Here is a 20,473-nt window from a genome sequence, read left to right as displayed (position 1 = left end):
GTGAATGGTCTAGGGGATGACCCTCCGCTGGGGCTTAGTTGCGCGTGCAACGGAGTGAAGCGTTTAGGTGATCTTAGTATCTAGGGCTTAATCGTGGTTAGGGACCTTCCACCTGGACCAAAGGGTTAGGTCTATAATTAGGAAGAGATTTATCACTTGGAATCCCTAGAGCTCTTTGCAACTCTATTCGAGTGCGAGGTTGAGAGGTTATCTAATCTCTCCTCCGGGACATGTATAGAGTTAGGCATAGTTGACCTTAGATTTGGGACTATGTAAATAAGGATTTCCATAACTCACCATTGCATCGATTAGGAAGCATAATGGAGGGTTCTTGCACTTGAAACAATTATCCTAGGCAGAGCATTATCTGAGTACCCCATCTTTATCGATTGCCTTACCTCCTCCTTTACTCGTTGATAAGTGTCTAAATGTACATATTTGAGTGTATGTATTTATTACCTCTAGCATGTATTTTCATTAGAATTGATGCCCGTTTTGTGCTTAATCATGTGTTATTTGCTTTGTAGGTCACGGGAACACCATGGATGACACAAGGATATGATTCAGGTGAAAAAGAGAAGAAAACCAGGGCGCGGTACTATAGGGTATTCACTATAGCATCGACGCTGCAGCAAGATTACTGTAGTTGTCACTGTAGCACATGGAGAGTTTCATGTCAGGATTTGGATCATGGCATACGGCCTCAATGCTGCCCGGTATAGAGTTTGCCTACACCAAATAGTGTCAATGTTGAGCTCCATAGCGAGTGGTATGGCACTCAGGATGGAGTCCATAGCGAGTGGCATAGCACTCAGGATGGAGGCCATAGGGAGTGGTATAGCACTCAGGATGGGGCCATAGGGAGTGGTATAGCACTCGGGATGGAGGCCGTCAAGGGGGTATGATGAGTGGTATATAGTGGGATTTTTTAGAAAGATTGGGGACTTTTTTGCTGGACTTCTTGGAGACTCTAGGGTAGACTTTTGAAGTTTTTTTTTGGCAGCCATCACTTGGAGGAAGGAGAGAAAAGAAGACACCATTCTTTGGGAGAGTTTGGCTTGAAGCTTGGGAAGATCAAGAGCTTGAACTTAAAGGGGAAGCCTCATCATCAAAGGAGGAGAAGCATTCGGCATCTCTAGGGCTAGAAGAAGCATCATTCAGCCTGCATTCTCTCTCCTCTTCATCATTCGGACTAGGGAGTGTCATTTATGCATTTACTTCTTGCTTTTGTTGTGTTTGAGATACTTATTTGTATGATGGCACACTAGACCCCCAAGGGCGCCGGATGTAGGTGAACCTTGGGGGGGGTTCATCTTGTATTTTGGATGCTACATTTATATTTGATATACATTTGGTGTGATTTATGATTTGGCTCATTGTGTTTCATGCCTAGATCTATTATGTGGAGAAATCCTTAGTTCTTGTTTGAGTTGTACATGTAGACGTGACCTACTCACGTGTACTAGATCGTTAATGAGCTAATAGGGGTATTTGTTGACCAACATACCAAGAAATTGGGTGTAGGTAGCCCCTCCGAACCATGAGGATAACCTTAGGTTAAGTGTGTCCTTGTTGCGTGATCTCCATTCACTTAATGCAATCGTAGGAATATGACTAAGGAGAGATCCTTGTCATCATTTGTACGGGATTAGGGTTTAGCCGCCAAGAAATTGGGGTTGAACTATTGTTGAGGTCCGTCGGTCTAAATCACCCGTGCCATGTATTTTCATGCATCCTTATATCTTGATGACCCCTCTTGGGAATCTTCATCCCTAGGCCTATTCTTATCATCATTTCTCTTGTGATTTTCTTTCTTGACTTGGAGTTGTTACACTTGTGTTTTATTTACAATCTTGCTTGTATTAGATTAGTATACCATGCTTGAATTGTAATGTTAGAAAGTGAGTGATGGAGTAGTAATAGGAGCTCCTTAACCCCGTGGAATATGATCCTTGGGTTTTTGCTCAAGGTATTACATGGCGACCCCGTACACTTGCGGGTAATCAATCAAGTTTTTGGCGCCGTTGCCGGGGACATTAAGGAATTCTAGGAAACTTCTAGCGTATTGCTCTAACCATTTTTTCTTTTCTTTTATTTCTTCCTTTCATTTGTCTTATTTTTTTTCTTGAGCTTAACTTTCTTTATCTTTCTTGACTTTGCAAGGTACTGTGCATGACATGAGCAAATCGATCAAATTTAGTTGCACAAGACAGTGAAATTGAGAGAACCTTGCATCGAAGACTTAGAGAAGTGGGCGAAAGCATTAGTGAAAAGAAACATTGAAATTGAGGACACGGAATCCGTAATCATGGCCGAAGAAAGGCGTACTTTTATCCGAATATGAAAGGCCACAATTCACGGTGAAGAATTAAGTGTGCAAGCGCCATCCATCGCCACAAATAATTTTTGAGATCAAGGCATGCACCATCGGCATGGTCCAAAAATTCAGTCAATTTAATGGCCTTGCAAATGAAGATGCCCATGATCATCTTTCCCGTTTCCTTCAAATTTGTTCTACCTTTAAGATAAAGCGGGGTGGTCGACGATGCGATCCGGCTACGATTATTTCCTTTTAGTTTGAGAGATGGAGCATATCGGTGGCTCACATCCTTATCGCCGGGGTCGATCAAAAAATGGAAAGATATGGTGGAGAAATTTTTGGGAAGGTATTTTCCTCCTAGCAAAACGGTGAAGCTAAGGCAAGAAATTTCGCCATTCAAACAAGGAGAGTCAGAGACACTATTTGAAGCTTATGAGAGATTCAAGGACCTTCTTCGAAGATGCCCCCATCATGGCTTTGCTTCTTGGATGCGGGTTCAGATCATCTACAGTTGGTTGAATTATGCAACTCGTCACTTAATTGATGCCGCAGCGGGTGGACCTCTTAGTAACAAGTACCCCGATGAGGCCGAGCAACTCCTTGAATCAATGGCAAGCAATGAGTCTCATTGGGCCTCAAGAGGTGCACCACAAAAAGGGGCCTGACAAGGTCCCCTTGCGTATATCCCGCAAGTGCACGGGTTTGTCGAAGTAATAATCCCGGGTGAGCGGGTATTGAATCCACAGGGGGTAGGGAATAAAAATACTTAATTCGATTCTTAGCTACGTAAAAGATCAATGATGATGAGTGTAATAATGATTCAATTCTCAACAGTAAAAGCAACAAGTAAGAGATCAAAGGTAAAGAAGGGGGGTAAGGCAATCGATAAAGATGGGGTACCCGGATAATGCTCCGCCTAGGATAATTGTTTCAAGTGCAAGAGCCCTCTATTATGCTTCCTAATCAATGCAATGGTGAGTCGTGGAAATCCTTAATTACATAGTCCCAAATCTAAGGTCAACTATGCCTAACTCTATACATGTCCCGGAGGACAAATCGAACAATCTCAACACCCGCACTCGCATAGAGTTGCAATGAGCTCTAGGGATTCCAAGTGATAAATCTCTTCCTAATTATAGACCTAACCCTTTGGTCCAGGTGGAAAGTCCCTAACCACAATTGAGCCCTAGATACTAAGATCACCTCAACGCTTCACTGCGTTGCACGCGCAACTAAGCCCCGGCGGAAGTTCATCCCTTAGACCATTCACTCTATTATGGCCGCAAAGAACTCAAGGAACGGAGGTAGAATCTATCACGCCGGAGGGGAAAGGGGACGCTCATGTACCTCTCGACTCACCCTCTCAACCCTCTCCAACCTAGCTTTGTCTAACGCTCGTGGTGTGTCACTCACTCACAAGGTTACCAACAAGAACTCTCAACCCTAGTGTCACTCTAGGGGAAATGTTCATACAATAAAGCATTCAAGGTTGGAACTCACAATAAACATCAATTTATTGAAAGCATAATAAAGAGGTTCAAAGAAACAAATACATCCTAGTGTTCGCAATACCCGAGTACCCACTAGGGGTTTAGCTCTCCATGGAGCTAAGTACAATCAAAGAAATAGAATGTAAAAGCAATGAATCCATAAAGAAACCCCCTCGATAGTCGTGTCGATGGTCTTATGGAAAGTCCTCTACTCGTCGTCCAAGGATTCCCTCGTCCGGTATAGGATACGCCTCGACGGAAGCTTCCCTACCAACCTTCATCCTAAGGACTGACGATGTCAGAGCCATAGAACCTCTCCAAAACCTTGGCCAATACCCCTCGAAACCCTAGCCGAAGCCCTCTCTCAAGTTGGGGAAAAGATGGAGAAAAGAATACTAAAATCAGGGCTGATTCGGCTTTTAAATAGGGCTGGAATCGGGCGACTACACGGGCGTGGATGCTTCAAGCGCCCGTGGGGAATTTCCACACGGACGTGGATAATTTCCACACGCCCGTGTGGATCCTCTGAACTCCTGTTTTCTCAGCAAGCTATGAACAGTGGATTTCTCATAAAAGAGCTACGGATTTCTCCTTAGTGTAGCACTTAGCATGAAAACAGTGGATTAAATCTCAAAATTACCCAAGCATGGAATTAACAAGTTATCATCCAACATACATGATAAAACCCCCCAAGGTTCACCAACACCCGGTGGCCTTGGTTGTCTAGTGTGTCATCATCCCACAACAAGCAATACAAATAAACAAAACATGAACCAAAAGCATAAATGACACTCCCTAGATGAAATGGTGAAGGAGAAGGTGAAGAATATGCTGAATGACGCTTTTCCCGCCAAAGGAGTGTCAAATGATGCTTCCTCTAGCCGCGGGTCTCCTTCCTTCAAATCGTGGTAAATCTCCACTTGAATGATGTTGCTTTCTTGCCTTGAGAGTCTTGGACCTTGGGCTTGGATGATCTTCTAGCTTCCTTGCCCTTCTTCTCCTCCCCAAGGTCGCCTAAAAACTCCCAAGTGCTCTCCCAAAGTCGGCCAAGAAAAGGGCCAGCCAAACAGTCCCCTTTTCTCCCTAAAAGTTGGCATTTATACCCCCCGAGGCATACGGGTCATATGGGGGTCGTATGGGGGTCGTATGGCACCCAAAAACCCTAGATTCGTGATCCATACGGGCTGCATACGGCCCCCTATACTTGGTAGTATGGAAATCTGGGCAGACACTTCAAATCAATCTACTGCTACAATGCATGCGGCCCCCATACTGGGTAGTATGGGGGTAGTATGAAATTCTTGTTTTCTTCTCTTGTCGCCCAAATGATATCTTCTTGTTCTCTATGGCTTCCTTATGCCCTACAAAGCAAATAATAGACGATTAAGTGCAAAACGGGCAACAAACCTCACAAAATACATGTAAAGTGAATACGATATATACATGACAACATCTACATTTAGACACTTATCAAATATCCCCACACTTAAGCGTTGCTTGTCCCCAAGCTAACAACTCATGAAAAACAAAGAGACTGAGAAGTGGCTAAATGCATTACCTCTGGCATCAAGTAAATATAAGATTCCAAAAGGAATGGACAATGATACATAGATGTTGAGTCATAGTCAATAAGCATAATAAAAATATCATGTCTCACCCCTTATATGTCTATGCCGTGTAAGTGAATCTTATATCTCATATGCACTGATCTGGTCTAGCCTAAGCACTTCAATCAGTACAGCTCTAGATGCTAATCACTCCACTTACAAACAATACTAAGTCTTAAAATACTAAGTGCTACTTCAATGGCCAAATAAGATCCTTCTAATTCTATACCTTGAAACTAAGTCCACTTTCTACTCAAAACCTTTGGTAGGTACTCAAAAAGATCACTAGGTTTTATTTTCATTTCATCCTTCATTTCATTTTTATTTTTTTTTTCGAGTCCGACTAACGTAGACTGCAAGAAAATCATTTTGAAATCTTTCTGGAGGGTGCACATGATGGTTAGGCATAAGAGCCACCCAACTACGCGATTACAGTCTACATAGACGCATTCATGCTTCAGAAGCGAGGAATACTGACATAGACGCATTTTTTTTCTTTTCTTTTTCATTCATTTTATTTTTTTTTTTTTTTTATTTTTACGTTCATCCTAGATCACATCTTCAGAGTACTCTACATGACACAAAACTAGGATTAGCTCAACAAGACTTAGAAGTTCTTAAGAGTCCATTAAAGGAAAGAACTTAGTGTTCTAAGGCCAAGTACTCAAAGTAGTGTGTTACGCATACAAGAGAGTTAGAGAGTAGTCACATTGACTATTCCCAGGGCATCGACAAAAAATTCAGTGCACATGACAATACTAGGGGTAAAACAGGATTCAATAAAGCATAGAAACAAGTAACTCACATCAATCATTAGTCCAAGATAAAAGAATCTTACAAGAATGAACAAAGCCATCATAGGTAACACTAGCATGTAGCAAATGATCCTAATACATGAAATACACCCATCCCCACACTTAGTGTTGTACATTGCCCTCAATGTACACTAATCATGAAAATTATGCAAGATAAAGCAATGCAAATAATAAAGGAGGGTGAAAACGAACTCCAAGGGTCAACTTGTGCTAGTCTTGAGGTAGGACGTGAGAAAATGTGTGGTGAGCAAGACATGTCTTGTCCGACCTCCATTAAAACCCGGAAAGCCCACCAAATTCCCTTAATGCCCTGCGAGGTAAAAAGGGGACATCATCATTCCACAAAGAATTTAAAAATACAAGCAAAAGGGGAAAACTAGAGAGTAGTCAACAAAAACACAAAGATGAAAATAAACTAAAGTTTGACAATACAAGTCGGTAGGGTAGAACCATGCCAACTTAACAAAATACAAAACAGAGCAAGCAAAAGTAAACAATATTTGTCCAAGCCCCAATAAGCTGCTACTCATCACAATCTGGTGCTGGTGGTGGTGGCATGGTGGTAGAAGAAGTGGCTACAGTGTGCGAGGATGAACCACAGTAGGAGGTGATGAAACGGTGAAGATCTGCCTTGAGCCGGCGCTGTCCCTCAATGATCTGGTGAAGCTGGCCACAAATCTCACGTTACTCCTGACGCACAGCCTGAACCTCGCCCTCTATCCCTCTCAGTCTCATGTCGAAGTTAGGTAAAGATGTATCGCCGGGGGTAGGAGCAGGTGCGCCCTCAGGGTCTAACTTTGTGTGCTCAGTCTGTCGCTGACTAGACTCACCAGTGGCCTGGTGGCGTGTGGGTCTGCCACGTGCGATCACCAAGCCAATCGCCCGTATGTGGGTTGGTCCGAGGGGTACTGTACCTCCTACAACGGTAATGTCTCGCGTTTGCTCAAGTAAACCCATGCCACGGATCAATCTAGTCACATAGGGCCCAATAAATATAGCTCCCAATCGTGCATACGAGCCCTGGTGAAGAAATGCTTCGGCGACAAGGTGGCCAAGGTGAGTAGGGCGTCGCTCGAAGATGCCATACATCGCATAAATATCGGCTTGAGTGACAACCCCCTTGCTATCGGTCCGGCCCCAAATGGATAGAGCAATCAAAGCATGAATGAATCTGTGTGAGGGGTCAATCATGCGCGAGGCCTTTCGTGTTTGATCATTACCCGCCAAAGTCACCCAATAGTTGCTTCGACTCACTCCAATTGGGAGATCAAGCTTAAGATGTTTACCGGGCATGGAGTTGATAAACTCATCATCATAAATCCCCAAGTACTTGGCAAAATCCAAGTGGTGCATACTACGCTTCCGTCCAAAAGCTTGAAAACGGATAGTGATAATTTTCCTATTCCACACGGAATCTCCATCTTGTTGTGCCTCAAATGTACTCAAAACCTCCAAGGTTAATTGACGAAAGATCGGCTTGTTTATGGCAAAAAGCTTGTCCCAACAATTCTTTGATAGCCATTCCCTTACTTGACTTGCAATCCCAAGGCTCTCCACAAGTACCCACTCAAGGTAGCACAATGTTCCAAATGGTTTTGTTTTCAGTCGATCATATCTCTCTCGATGATGGGATAACTTGAAGACGGGCTCATCGGGTGTAGAGGAGGGCCCGGTGGTCCTTGGGCACTTGGAGGCGAGCCGTTTTGTGTTAAGCATCCCTACAATGAAGATAAACTTTGTACAAGCTCATAGGGATACAAATCAAAGCAAAAGAAAATGCTAGAGATAGAGGAAACACAAGAAAAATCGAAGTTTTAAGGTCATACGGCCGTATAGGGGCCGTATGGTCACTATTCATACAGCAAGAGTCTCTCCTTAATTCAAAGCATCAAAAACTTTTTACATAAATTTGAAGGAAAATTCATCCATGACATTCACATCATTCAAACCAAGAAAAATGCTAAAGAAATCCCACACAAAATCTCCAAGAATGCCCAAGAAATGAGAAAGATAAAACTAGGGCATAGAAAAAGCATACTGATGAAATCTTGAAAAAAAAGATTTAAACTCGGGAAAACCACTAGTTCGACTTCTCAAATGGATGAGGAGAGGATTTAGGAAGAAAAATGAAGATATTTGGTCAAGAATTGAGTGAGAATGAAGAGAGAAAATCGGTGGAAAAAGAGAGAAAAGAAGAGAATGGAAGAAAGAGAGAGAGAGAGATTAAATGGGGGGGGCCCGACCCCATACGGCCCCCATACGGGGCCGTATGGGGGCCGTATGGGCCAAAAGGCCCTCTCGGCCGAGGGTTCTCCTATCGCAGACGGCCCCGTATGGGGTCGTATGGGGGGCCGTCTGCGACGGCACAGAGACTCTGTGTTCGTCTCAGACGGCCACCATACGGCCCAAGTAAGGTCGTATACCCATTAGAATCAATTAAAACTTCGAAAACCTGCCCCCAAATGATGAAAAAATGATATAGCAAGCTCGATGACTCCTCCAAAAATGAGTGAATTGAATAAAACGACGATCTAGTGCATGAATTAACACCTAAATATGAGTTTCTCAAGATGTTGCACAACCATACCACAATTAAAATGATGAGAGCACTACGCCAAGTGTGTGAGCATGAACTTATTCAAAAGTAAAACAAGATTAAGAAATATGAGAATTGAAATGAACTAGGAACTAAAATACGAAAAATGCAAGCAAACACCCCTGAGCACTTCGGTTGCCTCCCAAGAAGCGCTTGTTTAACGTCACGAGCCTGACGTACCTCATTCCTTACCTCATGGGGTTTCAAAGAGTTTGATGCCACCCATGGTTTCCTTTATAGCATTGTTTCGTCCCGGTAAATTCAGTGATAACATTGAAAAGACCTCAAATTGTTCATGAGTAGAGAGGGGTGAAAAATTTACCTTTCCCCCATGAGAAGTGGGGTGATGAAGCTTGTTACCTTTCTTCTTTCTCCCATGAATCTCCCTCCACATCTTCTTGACAAATGACTCTTTTTTTTCTTTTTCCTTAGTATTAGTGCAGGACACCCTCTCTTTTGGTTGCTTCAAATTATGAATTTGAGGATGTTGATGAGGCTCTCCTTGTTCTTCATTCTCCAACTCTCCCAGGTATTCATCCAAGGGATTTATAGAGAGCACCTCCTGCACACAATCAGAAATCAATCTATCAGTTTCATTAACAAAGTAAAGTGTGTCATCATGATCTAAAGAATGTTTCATGGTGGCCGGCAAAGTGTACACCACTTCCTCTTCTCCGACTCTTAACGTTACCTTTCCTTCTTTCAAGTCAATGAAGGCACCCGAGGTGTTGAGGAATGGTCGGCCAAGAATCAGTGGTATCTCCACATCTTCATCTATGTCCATGATGACAAAATCCACGGGAAAAACAAATTTGTCCACTCGGACAATTACGTCTTCGACAAGACCACGAGGTTTTCTTGTTGAACGATCCGCCAATTGTAAGGTCATCCTCGTGGGCCTCAACTCATCCAAGCCAAGTTTCAAATACATGGTGTAGGGCATGACGTTTATGCTAGCCCCCGAATCCGCTAGAGCATTTTCTTGGATTCCACCTTCAAGCATGCACGGGATAATGAAGCTTCCCGGATCTTTCAACTTTTGTGGGAGCTTCTTTTCTAGAATGGCCGAGCAATTCCCCATAAGCGCAACCGTGCCCTCTTCCTCCAACTTTCTCTTGTTTGTGAGGAGCTCCTTTAAGAACTTGGCATATTTTGGCATTTGAGTCAACGCTTCAACTATCGGGATGTTCAAGTGAAGTTGTTTGAAGATGTTGACGAATTTTCTGAAATGAATATCCTCCTTGTCATGCTTTAATCTTATTGGATAGGGCATTGGAGGCTTGTATTTGGATGATTCTGACTGTGTTTGTTGTTGGGCCTTGTTATATTTTCCTTGATTCTTGTCTTCACTACTTCCTTCAACTAGCTTGGGGTCTTCCCCGGAGGCTACCCCACTTTTCTTGACACTTGGGTCAACTTCGACCCTTGTCTCCACTTGCCTCCCGCTTCGTAGAGCAATGGCCTTTAAGTGCTCCCTTGGATTTTCTTCCGTGTTATTTGGAAGACACCCTAGGGGACGTTCAGAATTTGCCTTTGCGAGTTTCCCTACTCGATGCTCAAGTGACTTCACTGAAGCTTGGAGGTTTCTCAAAATAGAACCTATCTCAATGAACTGTTCGGCGTGTTGAGTGAGCTGAGCATTCACCTTGCCAAATTGTGCATCCATGCTATTGGTTAGACTATTGAACCTGTCATTAGTACTAAGCATGAACTTGGCAAGGACCTCTTTAGTAGAAAACTTCCTCTCCAAGGCCGGTTGTTGGAATTGAGATCCTTGAGGTGGTGCACCCCTTTGTTGCTGTTGGCCTTGGTTCCATGAAAAATTTGGGTGGTTCTTCCACCCTGGATTGTAAGTTGAGCTATACAGGTTCCCTTGACATCGTTGCCCTCCAATATAGTGAACATTCTCAATGGACGCAACTGAGGAGCTAGCAATTGGACATTGGGCTGCATCATGCCCACCACCACAGGTGCTACAATTCATCACTGATTCTGACCTCGAACTACTGCCCATGAGAAGATCAAGCTTCCGAGTCAACACATCAACCTTTGCGGCCAAGGCATCATTGCTACTAACTTCGTAAAGCCCAGCAGTCTTTTGTGTAGATCCTCTTGAGGCCCAATGTGATTCATTGCTTGCCATAGACTCAAGTAATTGCTCGGCCTCATTGGGATACTTGTTGCTAAGGGAACCACCCGCTGCGGCATCAATGAGTTGGCGAGTAGCATAATTCAGCCCATTATAAATTATTTATACTCGCATCCACGAGGCAAAACCATGGTGGGGGCACCTTCTAAAGAGATCCTTGAATCTCTCATAGGCTTCAAACAATGTTTCGGACTCCCCTTGTTTAAAGGCTGAAATTTCTTGCCTCAACTTCGCCGCTTTGCTTGGCCGAAAATATCTCCCAAGGAACTTCTCAACCATATCCTCCATGTTTTAATAGACCCCGGAGACAATGATGTAAGCCAACGATAAGCTCCATCTCTCAAACTGAATGGGAATAGTCTCAAACGGATCGCATCATCGGACACCCCATTAATCTTGAATGTAGAGCAAATTTGGAGGAACCGGGACAGGTGGTCATGTGCATCTTCATTTGCTAGACCATTGAATTGAACCGAGTTCTGGACCATGCCAATTGTACTCGCTTTAATTTCAAAGTTGTTGGATGCCACGGTCGGTGCTTGAACACTAAACTCATCTCCCGTGAATTGAAGACTCTCTATCCTCAATTTCAATGTTTTGTGTACCCGAACCTTCACCAACTTCTCTCAATCTCCGATGCAAAGTTCTTTCAATTTCACTATCCGGTGTAATCAATATCGATGGATTTGAGCGTGTCATGCATAGTACCTTGCAAAACCAAGAGAGATGATAGAAAGTTAAGATCAAAGGAAAAGAAAAATAACGATAAGAAATGAGTAAAAAATGAAATGGCTAGAGTAATAATCTAAAAGTTTCCTAGAATTCCTTAAGATCCCCGGCAACGGCGCCAAAAACTTGATTGCTTCCCCACAAGTGTGCATGATCGCCAAGTAATACCTCGCGTGAAGACGCGAGGATCGTATTCCACGGGGCTAAGGATCTCCTATTACTCCTTCTCGAGCTATTATCTAGCCTAAGATCTCAAGTGATGGATTTTTACTCTACTAAATGTAATTAAAGCTAAAAGGAGATTATGACCAAATTAGAGAGAACAAGCAATAAGCAAGCAAGAAAATCAATGAGATGCAAAGGACTATGGATGATGATCCCCTTGAGGGGTTATCATGCAACATGGATGATGATCTAAAGATGCAAGGGTAAAATGGACCATGAGATTCCAAGATAAGAACAACCCCAATTTCTCGGCGATTGAACCCTAATCCCATATGAACATAGATAGGAATTTCTTCCAAATCTACATTCCTACGATTGCATTGAGTACGAGGAAATCTCACTTAGGATTAAACCTACTCTTCTTCAGATTAAACCTACATGGAGGGCTACCAAAACCTACTGATGATACAAGTATCCCCTTCTAATCAATTCATGATCTAATACATGCGAGCAAGTCACATCTACATGCATCACTCATAAAAGAGCTACGGATTTCTCAATAGTGTAGCACTTAGCATGAAAACAGTGGATTAAATCTCAAAATTACCCAAGCATGGAATTAACAAGTAATACCCTGTGAGTGACAAAGGGGTCGTAGTATTCCACGGGGCCAAGGAAGTATTATTACTCACTCTTCATCTATTATCTAGCCTACAATTCTTGGTATGAATAACAAATGAAATAAAATAAAATAAACTAACTAATCTATTGCCGGGTAACTAGCACACAGATGTAAATAAACAAGGGAGTATCAAGCATGAGAAGGTAGTGTTTTGACAAGGAATCCACCTAGGGTTGTCATTAAGTCCCGAACTAGGATGAGTTAAAGATGCATTGATGATAATTGAGACCTAGAGATCTCGTGAGTAGATTTGCCCCAATCTCTCAGTGACTAAACCCTGATCCCATATAAATGTCAATCGTAATTTCTTCCGGATTAACAAACCTATGATCGCATTAAGTTCTAGGAAATCTCTAATAGGAGTAAACCTACTATCCTTCGGCTTAAGCCTAGGAATGGAGGGCTACCAACACCCAATTTCTCGGCGTGTAGGTACAAGTATCCCCTTTTAATCTCTCCTAGATCTAGTATACGTGAGTAGGTCACATCTACGCATACAACTCATAGTAGAATTACGGATCTCTACATACATGTAATTCTAGATATGAAAGCATGAAAGATTAAATCTCAAACAACCATCAAACTCAATTAAGAATAACATTCCAAGTTCATACACAAGATTAGCCCTATGGTTCATCCAAATCCAAACACAACAATAAGTTAATCCCTCATGACAAGGGATACTTATACAACATACAAGGAAAAGAAAGACAATAAAGAAGCAAGAAAACTCCCTCTACGGTCTTGATCTCCTTGGATCGATGAAGCCTTGAATGGTGATGCAATGGTGGCTTAAAACTTCACTCCAACTCCTTCTCCTATTCTCCTCTCCCTCTTGGTGATGATGTGCGCTCGTTTCCCACAAGGCTCATCGCCGGAAGATGGCCGGAAGGCCTCAAAGATGTGTGGTGGCGGCGGCCCAAGAGGCCAAGAAGAAGTCTCGCTCTATCTTTCTCCAAAAATCCCTCTATATACCACTCATCATACTACCTTGATGGCCTCCATCCCGAGTGCTATACCACTCCCTATAGCCCCCGTCCTGAGTGCTATACCAAGTGCTATACCACTCCCTATGGCCTCCATCCTGAGTGCCATACCACTCACCATGGAGCTCAACATTGACACTATTTGTGGTAGGCAAACTCCATCAAGTAAATATCTTCTATTATAGCTACAGTGATCATCCCGAGCTCTATACCGGGAAGCAATGAGGCCGTATGCCATGATCCAAATCCTGACTTGAAACTCCGCAGGTGCTATAGTGACAGCAACAGCAATCTGTTACAATGTCTATGCTGCAGTATCCCCAGCTACAGTACTTTGCTAATGAAAATAACACACGATTAACACACGATTAAGCACAAAACAGGCATCAATTCTAATGAAAATACATGCTAGAGGTAACAAATACTTACACTCAAATACGTACATTTAGACACCTATCAGTGTGTCATCATCCCACAACAAGCAATACAAACAAATAAAACATGAAACAAAACTATAAATGACACTCCCTAGATGAAATGGTGAAGGAGGAGGTGAAGAATGTGCCGAATGACGCTTTCCCCGCCAAAGGAGTTTCAAATGACGCTTCCTGTAGCCGCGGGTCTCTTTCCTTCAAATCGTGGTAAATCTCCCCTTGAATGATGTTGCTTTCTTGCCTTGAGAGTCTTGGACCTTGGGCTTGGATGATCTTCTAGCTTCCTTGCCCTTCTTCTCCTCCCCAAGGTTGCCCAAAATTCTCCCAAGTGCTCTCCCAAAGTCGGCCAAGAAAATGGCCAGCCAAAAAGTCCCCTTTTCTGCCCTAAAAGTTGGTATTTATACCCCCCGAAGCATACGGGTCATATGGGGGTCATATAGCACCCAAAAACCCTAGATTTGCGATCCATACGGGGTGCATACGGCCCCCATACTGGGTAGTATGGAAATCTGGACAGACACTTCAAATCAATCTGCTGCTACAGTGTATACGGCCCCCATACTGGGTCGTATGAGGGACGTATGAAATTCCTGTTTTCCTCTCTTTTCGCCCAAATGATATCTTCTTGTTCTCTATGTCTTCCTTGTGCCCTACAAAGCAAATAATAGACAATTAAGCGCAAAACGGGCATCAAACCTCACAAAATACATGCAAAGTGAATATGATATATACATGAAAACATCTACATTTAGACGCTTATCACACATCGACCTATGTATTCGCGTTTAAACCTTAGCAAGATTTCCTCCAAAATCGGTGCATTGTAATCCACATTGGCTTCTTTCCTTCAGACTTGGCCTCACAACCCTACCTGCATAAAAGTAACATAAAAACACATATATTAGTGTAAAAACCTGAGAAAAGTAAAGCTCAACATAAGGAATGAACACTTCGCATCCATATCGCACAAGCACTTATCAAACTCCCCCACACTTAAGCTTTTTCTTGTCCTCAAGAAAAAATTAAAACGTTATGTGCATCAATGAAGAAAATATTGGAAGTGCTTGGCCTTAGGTTCACCAAAGTATACAAAGAGAGCATTCTACAAGTGAGGGAAATTTCAACACTAAATATGAAAAATCGAAACTCTAGTTAAAAACTTGAATAAAAAAGGACAACAAACCCGAAATCGTGAAAGTGTGTGGATTCACTAAAGTCAACCCAAGGTATACTCCTCAAAGCACTAAGTATAAGGGACTTATTTATCTACACAAGTGACAACAATTTCAAAGATGGTAGTAGCTTCACACATCCTCTAAGGTAGCCCTTTCCAAAGCGGCCGCTAAGGTGGCTTTCACACTTTCGAGGTGGTATCTCTTTCTACCGGAGTGGTAGCTTTCACTCATCCTATGAGATAGCTCTTTCTCTCATTAGGGCATAGCTAGTATCCGACTTATGAGAGTAGTTTCATACTTCATAGGTGGTATCTCTTTCCAACCAACAAGTACAAATAAACAATAAAACTATTTTGTTCTTTTTTTTTTTAACACAAGAAACAACTATAACTAGTCCCTTTAACATCAAACTTGAGTTTCCAACAGAGTTTAAAAAGTGAGTAGTGCAGTAAGTGTAAATCTGGCAAAAATTCCTTAAAAATTCAAGCAAAAACTAGAGCATGAAAAATATTCAATGTTAAAAAATTCTACTAAACTCAAAAATACAATCCTTGTAACTAAGGTGAACGCCATTGGCTATGTGAGCATATAACAATCAAGAACAATAGAAAAGATGTGTGCACTATGAAACTCCCCCCCACACTTAAGTTGTACATTGTCCTCAATGTACACATGCATGCTCACTCAAAATGTATATCATTCAAAAGCAAATGTGGGAGAAGCAATCAAAACAATACTCCCCTGACTCCTAGTATTGCTTTTGATGAAGCTAATTCCATGGGAGTATAGTGTTCCGATGGGTTGAGAGGCTCACACGGCCAAGTGCCTCAGCACCTTGGCCGTGCCTATGACTAAGTCTCAATTCCCAAGAAGACAAGACAATCTGCATGCATACATGAGGGAGTTTAGTGAAACTCAACAATAACAAAATAAATCGAGTGTATATGAAAGATAAAGCAATGAATACAACTCGATGATGGAAAATGAACATAGATTCAGAAGGAGAATCCTTTCTGAGTGAACAAGTCTAAAATAAAATGCAAAGAAAGTAAAAGAAAGGAAGAGTTAAATATCGGTGTCGCACTTGAGCTCCTGTGCTGCTGCTACTGCTAAAGACGCACATGGTGGGTCCACCGGTGCCGGGGTAGAGGATGGGGATGCTGGAGGAACTGTGGGTCTGGATCTCAGTAGATCTCGTAGAAAGTCGAACTGGGCCATAAGATCTGTGTACTGAGCCGACTGCATAGCCCGGAGCTCCACTACCTCAGTCCAAATCTTTCTCACATCGGTCTCCAGCCTCTCAATACGATCATAAGCTCGAGTACCCAATGCTACAGAAGGTGTGGGAATCTGCTGGACACCCCCCGCAGTATCTCCTTCGCTCCTGGTGGTCTCTGCGATAGCTGTAGCAAGAATATAGACTCCTGGCCAAACCTCCATACCAACCCCATCATCCTGATCGTATCAAACGCAAGAGGAGTAGGCACAACTGTCCTCTCAGCACCACGTAAGGCGTCGCCCAAACCCATTCCCAAAATGAGTCTGGTGATATAGGGGCCAGCAAATAATAAACTCACTCTCGTTGAATGACCCTGGTACTATAGAATATCCGCTAGTATGCACCCCAAGTGAAGTGGTACACTGTGGGCCATGGAGTATAAAAAGTGCAAATCCAGCTTGGTCAAAGTAGCTGTGTTATCTGCTCGACCTATCACGGACCTGCTGATAACTGCGTGCAAATATCTGTAGCTGAACCGGGATAAGCTAGAGTCCTTCGACAACCCCGGTTCATACTCCCCATGGCTAGATAAAATCCTATACGCATGATATGGAGTCACTGATACTAGAAAATCTGCCGGTAATCGTCCATACTCCACTGTACCTATGTAAGCGACATCGTACAGAACTGTCCGAATCGAGAACTCAGTGCCACTCATGGAGAATGGATGTCCAAATGCCCGAAACTGTATCGCCTCCGTAGTGTCAAATCTCCCGTGTATCAAACGAAACTCAAAAGACGCTAAAACCTCAAGCGTCAATGCGCGGTAAGCTAGCTCGTTGATAGCCAATAGCCTCCTCCAGCTTCCCACTGCTAGCATCTCATCAATTTCATTAGCCAGCTTGTCACCCTGCTGAATATCTTTCAGCACTTGCAAATCCACGAAACAAGTCTGACCAAACCCGAGTGCTGAAAGTCTCTCATATCGAGCTTGTTGCTCAGGGTTTGAGAAGTTCATGTGTAATGGCTCGGGTGGTGTGAGTCTGAAATGCTCCACTTCATTTTTCTTCACGCGAGGTGCCATATCTGTAGTACAAAAGAAGAAAATGATCAAAGAATCTCAAAAGCAATATACTGCAGAATTCCACACGGGCTTGTGGAAATTACCCACGCCTGCGTGGATCTGCAGGGCGTGAAGCTCCCGCACGGGTGCACAACAACTCTCAAAAATTCAATTTAAAACTACCTCTAAACGCTTCCTAAACATTCACCATGCATGGAAATTCACAATTAAAGATATTTAATCTGTGAAAAACAAGAGTTGGCGAAGAAAAGATGATGAAAAGGTTACCAAAGAAATATTCTGAAAACTCTGAAAATCGGTATGATATGTGAAGCAAAATCCTCCAAAACAACGATGAGCGGTCGAACAGATGATCAAAAGTAGTTTTCAGGCGATTGGAAATGAAGAATGAGACAGATCACAAGCTTTTTAAGGAAGAAATCGCGTCTCTTGGAATTCTGTGCATCCACACGGGCGTGTGGAAATTCCCCACGCTCGTGCGCCTCACTTCAAGAGCACCAAAGGAGCGTACACACGTCTCTGTGCTCTCTCGGGAAAGCACTCCTTTGACTCTGACCGCTCTCGGACGGACGTGCGGAAAATATCCACGCCCGTGCACCCGACCCACAGGGGCAGCCGCACACCTCTGTGGTTTCTCTGGACATCCGAGAAAAATACTAAGTGTTCCACACACCCGTGCGGAAATTCCACAGGGGTGTGAGCATTCACATGCCCAATTCACAGGGGCAGCTGCACGCCCCTGTGTTTTCTCAGGATGGAGAGAAATCCTCTGTAAAGTTTCACACGGGCGTGTGGAAATTACCCACGCTCGTGCATGGTTCACAAGGTCGCCCACAGTGGCGAGTCCACGCCCCTGTGTGCTCTCGGGAAAATCTGCCCAACTCTGCAGGAATCCACACGCCCGTGCGGAAATTACCCACGGGTATGTGACAGTCGCATGGTCACTCACAGGGACAGCCGCATACCGCTGTGCTTTCTCTGGATGAGCTAACAGTGCAACTCCACGGGCGTGTGGAAATTCCACACGCCCATGTGTTTTCTCTGGATGCCTTAGAAAATTCTGCAGGCTTTGCAAAAATTCTCTAAACATGTTTACACACTCAGAGCCTACCCTATTATGCAAATTTTACCAGTGAAAAACACAAAATAGAACCCAAACGACCAAACTTCCGCCAATTCCTCAAAAAAACACACGATAATTTTAAAAGCCCACAATAACATCGCAGCACAAGCATCTGAAAGTTAGGACACCAACACTTAACAATTTATTCATGCAAACGAACTAAACTAAAAGATAAGAAAACAGTAAACACTTGGGTTGCCTCCCAAGAAGCGCTTGTTTAACGTCACTTAGCTTGACGTATCTTGTCTTACCTCACTGGGGTTCATGAATGAAAGTCGCCCTCTTACCCATGGCTTGGAAGCATGATGTGCAAAGTCTCTTGAGGGTAAAGTGCAAAGTATCCTTAAATACCTAGCATCCCTGACAACGGCGCCAAAAACTTGACAAGCTCCCCTTGCGTATATCCCGTAAGTGCACGGGTTTGTCGAAGTAATAATCCCAGGTGAGCGGGTATCGAATCCACAGGGAGTAGGGAATAAAAATACTTAATTTGATTCTTAGCTATGTAAAAGATCAATGATGATGAGTGTGTTAATGATTCAATTCTCAACAGTAAAAGCAACAAGGAAGAGAGCAAAAGTAAAGAAGGGGGATAAGGAAATCGATAAAGATGGGGTACCGGATAATGCTCCGCCTAGGATAATTGTTTCAAGTGCAAGAACCCTCTATTATGCTTCCTAATCAATGCAATGGTGAGTCGTGGAAATCCTTAATTACATAGTCCCAAATCTAAGGTCAACTATGCCTAACTCTATACATCTCCCGGAGGAGAAATCGAACAATCTCAACACCTCGCACTCGCATAGTGTTGCAATGAGCTCTAGGGATTTCCAAGTGATAAATCTCTTCCTAATTATAGACCTAACCCCAAGTGGAAGGTCCCTAACCACAATTGAGCCCTAGATACTAAGATCACATCAAGGCTTCACTCCGTTGCACACGCAACTAAGCCCCAGCGGAAGTTCATCCCTTAGACCATTCACTCTATTATAGCCGCAAAGAACTCGAGGAACGGAGGTAGAATCTATCACGCCGGAGGGGAAAGGGGACGCTCATGTAACTCTCGACTCATCCTCTCAACCCTCTCCAACCTAGCTTTGTCTAACGCTCCTGGTGTGTCACTCACTCACAAGGTTACCAACAAGAACTCTCAACCGTAGTGTCACTCTAGGGGAAATGTTCATACAATGAAGCATTCATGGTTGGAACTCACAATAAACATCAATTTATTGAAAGCATAATAAAGAAGTTCAATGAAACGAGTACATCCTAGGGTTCACAATCACCCAAGTACCCACTAGGGGTTTAGCTCTCCATGGAGCTAAGTACAATCAAAGAAATTGAATTTAAAAGCAATGAATCCATAAAGAAACCCCCTCGATGGTCGTGTTGATGGTCTTGTGGAAATTCCTCTACTCGTCGTCCAAGGATTCCTTCGTCTGGTATAGGATACGCCTCGATCGAAGCTCCCCTACCAACCTTCTTCCTAAGGAATGACGATGTCAGAGCCGTAGAACCTCTCAAAAACCTTGGCCAATACCCCTCGAAACCCTAGCCGAAGCCCTCTCTCAAGTTGGGGAAAAGATGGAGAAAAGAATACTAAAATCGGGGCTGATTCAGCTTTTAAATAAGGCTGGAATCGGGCGACTACACGGGCGTGGATCCTTCATGCGCCCGTGCGGAATTTCCACACGGGCGTGGATAATTTCCACACGCCCGTGTGGATCCTCTGAACTCCTGTTTTCTCGGCCGGCTGTGAACAGTGTTGCTACATTACTTTCTGCCGTGTTTCTATAGTGCTCTGCTATAGTATCCAGCCTGAATAGCTTCCTGAATCCATACTTTCATCGGAGTAACGAAAATGGGCACACGTTCATGTCGTGGATCACTTGCATCTTC

At 43.3% G+C, this 20,473-nt stretch overlaps 2 non-coding genes across 2 annotated transcripts; one reads left to right on the top strand and one right to left on the bottom strand.

Annotated features, from left to right (window-relative positions):
• Nucleotides 1–2,691: 2,691 nt before the first annotated feature.
• LOC120252638 lies at nt 2,692–2,798 on the bottom strand. The gene has a single exon (XR_005534095.1). It is a non-coding gene; the product is annotated as a small nucleolar RNA R71 (small nucleolar RNA).
• Nucleotides 2,799–11,101: 8,303 nt separating this feature from the next.
• Nucleotides 11,102–11,208, top strand: LOC120252648. Its single transcript, XR_005534105.1, has one exon. It is a non-coding gene; the product is annotated as a small nucleolar RNA R71 (small nucleolar RNA).
• Nucleotides 11,209–20,473: the final 9,265 nt, after the last annotated feature.

Source organism: Dioscorea cayenensis, chromosome 21 (assembly GCF_009730915.1).
Source record: "Dioscorea cayenensis subsp. rotundata cultivar TDr96_F1 chromosome 21, TDr96_F1_v2_PseudoChromosome.rev07_lg8_w22 25.fasta, whole genome shotgun sequence".
In the NCBI taxonomy this organism is placed as follows: Eukaryota; Viridiplantae; Streptophyta; class Magnoliopsida; order Dioscoreales; family Dioscoreaceae; genus Dioscorea; species Dioscorea cayenensis.
Note: the sequence above shows the minus strand (reverse complement) of the source record. Positions and strands in the feature narration are given on the sequence as shown.